Source organism: Rhinopithecus roxellana, chromosome 13, assembly GCF_007565055.1.
Source record: "Rhinopithecus roxellana isolate Shanxi Qingling chromosome 13, ASM756505v1, whole genome shotgun sequence".
Lineage (NCBI taxonomy): Eukaryota > Metazoa > Chordata > Mammalia > Primates > Cercopithecidae > Rhinopithecus > Rhinopithecus roxellana.
Genome location: NC_044561.1, coordinates 86311974 through 86317973, shown reverse-complemented (window position 1 = coordinate 86317973; position 6000 = coordinate 86311974).

The window sequence follows — 6000 nt, the reverse complement described above, 5'->3', positions numbered from 1 at the left end:
TGATTTCAAGTCTTTAGACAATAGCTTAACTCTCCCAATCAACTGTCAACTTAAGAATCCCTGTAACTCACCTATGACTTATAAGCTCTTGCTTCAAGATGTCCCACCTTTTTGGGCTGAACCAATGTATATCTTCCTTGTGTTGATTTATGGTTTACCTGAAATGTGTGAAATCAAACTGTAACTAAAAAACTGTAACTAAAACTAAATAGCACACTTTCTCAGCATTTCTTGAGATTGTGTAATCCACCCTGCAGTCACTCATATTGGCTCAGAGTAAGTCTTTTAAAGTATATTTTGTCAGAATTTGTTTTTTTCCATCATCAGTCTGGATTGCTTAAGGTGACAACATCGAAAAATACACAATAATAATAATACCATGTATGTGGAAGGTGCACTTCTCTACAGATATTTTTGAGAGTGTTTTTCAAATTATTTTCTTTCTGAGCAGCACAGAATCTGACATAAGACCCACAGATAGGACCTGGCTGCTTTGGTGGAGGCAGAAGCAGGAGAAAGAGAAGAGTAGGAGCTTCACTCTTTCCTTCTCTCCCTCTCTCTCCTAGCTAGTGTACCCTGAGGCACTGCTGCTCAGCAGGAAATAGTTTGTAAACCACAGATGCAAGAGATTCTTCTGTGTTATACTTGCCACATTGGCTTCCATTAGAGGATCTTAGTAAATACTGTTATATAGTCTCTCGGCCTCACTGGAAACACATCATTTCTCAGCTTGTGACTAGTTTAGGAATAACAGAGGCAGAATTCCTTAACTGGTACCTGTACTTACCTATTCATGCATAGCACAGCCTCTGTTTACAGAGGATTCAAAACCTGGTGTTTGTACTTGTACTTCCACCATCTCCCAGGACCATGGGGAGCTGCTCCTGGCCCTTGTATACCAAGTTCCAAGACTGGTAGAGCTAAATAAACACTACTGATTATTGCCACTTTTTTTTATCCTTAGCTTTGTTTTTTGCCTTTGTTTTTTAACTTTCTAACTCTTTTTCTCTCTTTATTTAATGGTTTTTTTTTTTTTTTTTTTTTTTTTTTCTACGCTCTCCACTTGCTTCCCTGATGTTTTTCCTCTTGCTCCTTCTGGGCCTCAGGAAAGGAAGGAATATATTTATGATCACAAATCTCTTTTCCCGGAATTCATCACTCTGCAATTCTTCACTACATCTCTGATAATGGACAAGTAGTCATGGGGAAAAGTCCACCAGTAAGGACAAACACAATTGAATAAATACACAGCAAATGCTCAACTGATTTGAGAGAAGTGTCCCAGCAGGGTGCTGCTTGGGGTACACATTCCACAAACTGCATTGCAATCACTCTGAGAACACCTTGCTTCTTCCATCTCAAAAAAAGGTTAAGTATTAATTAATGAGGGATTAGTTCAGCCTTATGAGTTATTGCTCTAATAAAATGGCTGTTGAAGAAGGAATCATGACCAGTTTTAGTATGTTATTGCTATTCTAAGAGACCTCTTTAATTCAACAATTAAGAGGCATGAAATGTACTTTAATAGACATAATTTAATGATATAAAATTGTTCATCTGGTGTGAGTCATTCATCTTCGTTAATACACCTTAGGTCCTGTGGAAAATGACTCTTCAAGAGGACTTACAGAGGCTGTTTGTTTTTTTCTCCCTGTCCTCCAAACTATCTGTGCTGGGAAAACCAATGGTTTTTTTAATGTCGTCTCTGTTACCAGCTTGAGGTCTTGACTGCACAATAAAAGTAAGTTCTGGGGTAGAAACACTGTCTTATGCTCTCCCATCTCTCCCCATAATGTCTAAGAGTTATGAGTAACAAGTATTTTAAATCAAATTAAAATTGAATTTCAATTGTTGAATTAAGTATAAAATTAGAAGACCTTCCTGTGGAATTAAGTGTATTTACAGAAACTGTAGATAGTTTATTAAATTATGCTTTTTGCCTTTTGTGGTGGTTGTCATTTTGTTACCAGTGGCAAGTCTAGGTGGGGTCTTCAGTATTTGGTTCTTGGCTTCTTGGAGGAAAGAATTTGACCAAGAGACAGACATAGATTTGAGGCAGAAACAAGAGTTTATTGAAGCAAAGTAGAGTACACTTGGGCAACTAGGAAGATTGAATGCCCCCCATCTTTGGTTCAGGAATCTTATAGATTTACTACTTCCTGTTTATTTTTCTTGATCTTCTCCCTTCCTCCTTCTCCATGGGTGGGCTGTTGGCTAGCTGCTGCATGTGCAGTGACTCCTCAGTATCTGGGAGGGGCAGCATGTGCCATTGGGTAGTTGAAGTTAAAGACGTGCTTTCTTAGGGAAATTTTCCCTTACTGGTCTAGCGCCCCCAGAGGAAGGTCATATACCAGACAAACTGCCATTTTGCCCCTTACTGTGCATGTCTGGCCACACTTGCTCAATTCCTAGGATCTTATCAGAAAGTCATTGCCCACAAGCTCGAGATGTTTCCTGTTTGTTAGGAAAATTTCCCCTCCCTGGCACCAGCTGTGACCATCATTCCTGAAGAGGCTGCCATGGCATGACAGTCACCTGATGGTTACCTGATATTGCTTGGGGTCATATCCTGCCCTGCTCATATCTGCCTATCTCTCTACTCTAACACTTTCATGTGTTCTAAGAGAGTTAATGGTTTCATAACTTCTTTCATAGATCCTCCCTTTTTGCTTCTCAACACTGCCACCACCCAGCCTTTGCCCTCTCCTGCCTCACTCACCTGCATCTGAGTTTCTGTCATTGTGTTTGTCATACACAAAATCCTGGTGAATTTCTCTTTATTTTGGCCTCTTCTTCAAGTCCTGGTTTTATAATTCATGACTCATTTGAAATTGCTTCTCAACAAAATTTTGTTAATTTGATAGAGATTTCTTATTTTTTTATTTGAAAGCACTTTAGTTTAGATAACTATTTTATTTGTTCTTCAATAACTTCACATTATTCTCTTTTTCAATGGTTATTGGCCAAATCAGCAAAATTTTACATTATTCTGAATGTGAACATTAAAGGGAACAGCATGACAAGAGTAGAAATTAAAACTGACTAGGAAGGAAATATTCTGGGATCATGTTCTTACTCTGCTGATAAATCAGCTCTTTATGTAACTATGGATGAGTTTCTAAGCCTCTCAAAACCTCACTTTACTTATCTATAAATCGAAGATAATTATACCTCCCAGGGTTGCTGCTAAAATCAAATGTGGATAATTGATGTGAAAATGCTTTGAAAAATAAGAGTTCTGTACTAAGCCAGTTTAGCAATGTAGTCATACACGAGAAAGCCTCAAGGTTTGGCCTTTCTCCTGCACAACTGGTTTGTATAAAACTTTTCTGAGCTTCCACCTTCAACTCTACTTAGGTGAATATCCATTAGTGCTTCAGTTCCCAGTGTCCAAAATCCAACTCAGCATTTTTATTTTTCTGAAGAAGCTGTAACTTCAATTGGTTCAAAACATGGCTAATAATGTTACCATCTTGGTCGTGCAGACCTGAAACATGAAAATTATTTTCAATTTGGATGGCCATGTCCCAGTATTGGTAGCATTATGCTACCAATGATTCCCAAATACCATATCAGAAATTTATATTCCTAGAGTTCTGGAGGTTGGAGGTTTCGAATCTAGGTGTCCTTGTGGTTGTTCCTTTTGGATGTCCTAAGGCAGAGTCTATTCCATGTTTGTCTCCTGGCTTCTGGATTGCAAGCAATCCTTGGCACCTGTAGACACATCACTCTAATCTCTGCCTCCATCTTTACATGGTGTTCCCCTATATGTCTCTATCTCTTTCCTTTCCTTATAAGCACACTAGGTCATTTGCTTTAGGGGCCCACTCTACTCCAGTATAACCTCATTTTAACTTGAATACACCTACAAAGACCCTATTTTCAAATAAGGTCATATTCACAGGTAGTGGGGACTAGGACTTGAACATATCTTTTGGGAGGATATAATTTTAGTCCCTATAGCCTGAAATATTACCAAAAGTCCACCTTTAAACTTCAAAGTGTCCTGGTTTGGCTGATAAATTTGATTGTCACCAAAAACTTTGACTCTTCACTTTCCTCTCCAACATCTCATCTTTTTGCAAAACCAGGAAGGAATGGTTTCTTGCATTTCGGCTATCTAAATCTCTACCTGCACCATGTCCCTCCATTTCTGACATCTCTCACTCTATTATTTTCCTCAACATCTGACCCTGTTAGCCTACCTCTACTGACCTAGTCTGCTATCATCCTCAAACTGCAACTTCAGCCTCTGGCTATCTCCTACATGTCAATTCCTAATTCCCAAATTTAACTATTAATATGTCAGCCATCCATAAGCCAAATCACCCTCTTAAGTGGTCTATTTGTCCATATAGATCACTATTTCAATAGGGTGAAAACAATTCATTCTTTTTATAATGTATAATTTGGAATTCATGTATTTTAATTAATGTATTTATTTGTTTCGAGACAGAGTCTTGCTCTGTCACCCAGGCTGGAATACAGTGGTGCAATCTTGGCTCACTGTAGCCTCCACTTCCAAGGTTCCAGTGATTCTCCTGCCTCAGCTTCCCGAGTAGCTGGGATTACAGGTGCCTGCCACCACACACAGCTAGTTTTTGTAGTTTTAGTAGAGGTGGGGTTTCACCATGTTGGCCAGGCTGGTCTCAAAACCCTTATCTGAAATGACCCACCTGCTTCAGCCTCCCAAAGTGCTGGGATTACAGGCATGACCCACTGCACCCAGCCAAATTGACGTATTTTAATCTCTTTCTTCTCTTACGGAGATACTGTCTAGGACTATAAAATATTTTTCCAGCCTTTTGTTCAAGACCAAATTAAGTACATACGATGTTTGTTGATATTCATCCTTATGTTCATAGGGCTTCTTTTTAAATCCTTGAATTAAGGGTAGGGATGAGGGAAAAAATTCACAAAAGAAGAGACAATCAGCTGAAGCTCAGGCATTTGTATTAATACATTGTTTTATAAGTACTGTATGATGTGCTTCTTTGGGTAAATATCAGAATTTTGAGTAAAGGGCACTCATGATTTTCTTGATTCTACTCTTAGTTTTGTAATAACTTGGTGTAGATTGCTTTGTGTTCGTACAAATCAGTGAGATCCTGTGGGAGAAAATTATTTTGGAGCGTGAGTGGGTTTTCAGCCAGAGACTGTGGGAGGCACACATGACGTCTGTCTGCTTTTGCCTTCTCATAACTAAAATTGTAGTATTTTTGACAGACTTAAACTCTCAGGGATGGTAGCAAATTAAAGTGGTTTCTAAACAGCCAAGTCTGGCCTGAATTCTGCTACACAAATGTGTAACAGATTACCATCAGGCAGGACATGAAAGTTGACTGTTTTAAAAATCTACAAAAGAGAGGTGAATTTCTCCCATTTAGTAGCTCAAAATGAATGCTTGTGAGAGAGCCAGCAAGCTCGGTGTGAAACCTGTACCATTTGAACATATTAAAAATAGAAAAAAATCCCAGAGAAACATCTTTTCAGAACAGGTTTAGGATGGGCTGTGGGATTCTGGCATGGTTAAAGGTTAATCTTTGGCATTCAGAGCAAAGAAATTTAATATATTTAAGCTTCAAAGGACAGAAAACTCCAAGATTCCCATTTATTCCGGGGTGATTTTCTTTTGGCTCTGGCTAAATCATCTGGGGCAAAGGGGCTTTCTTTAGAAAACAAATAAAAGTAAGAAGGAAAAGCAAGAAAGACACAGTTCTGGCATAGCCAGGAGAAAATGCTGATGGGAAGTGTGGAGGAAACCCTTCTCTAATGAAGAAAGTAAAAGCAGATGAAGGCAAATTAGAGTTTATCTGGGTCCAATAGAGAAATGGAGTCATGTTTCTAGGTCTTCATTTTTCTAGTGCACAACAAAGATGGTACAACAATTCTTATCACGGTGAGCCCTAAGAGTGATCGGACATAAGTGAAGTTTGGTATGCGAAAGATAACAAACTGTAGTGTTGGTCTTAACTATATTTTAATGTTTATGTTTGTGTA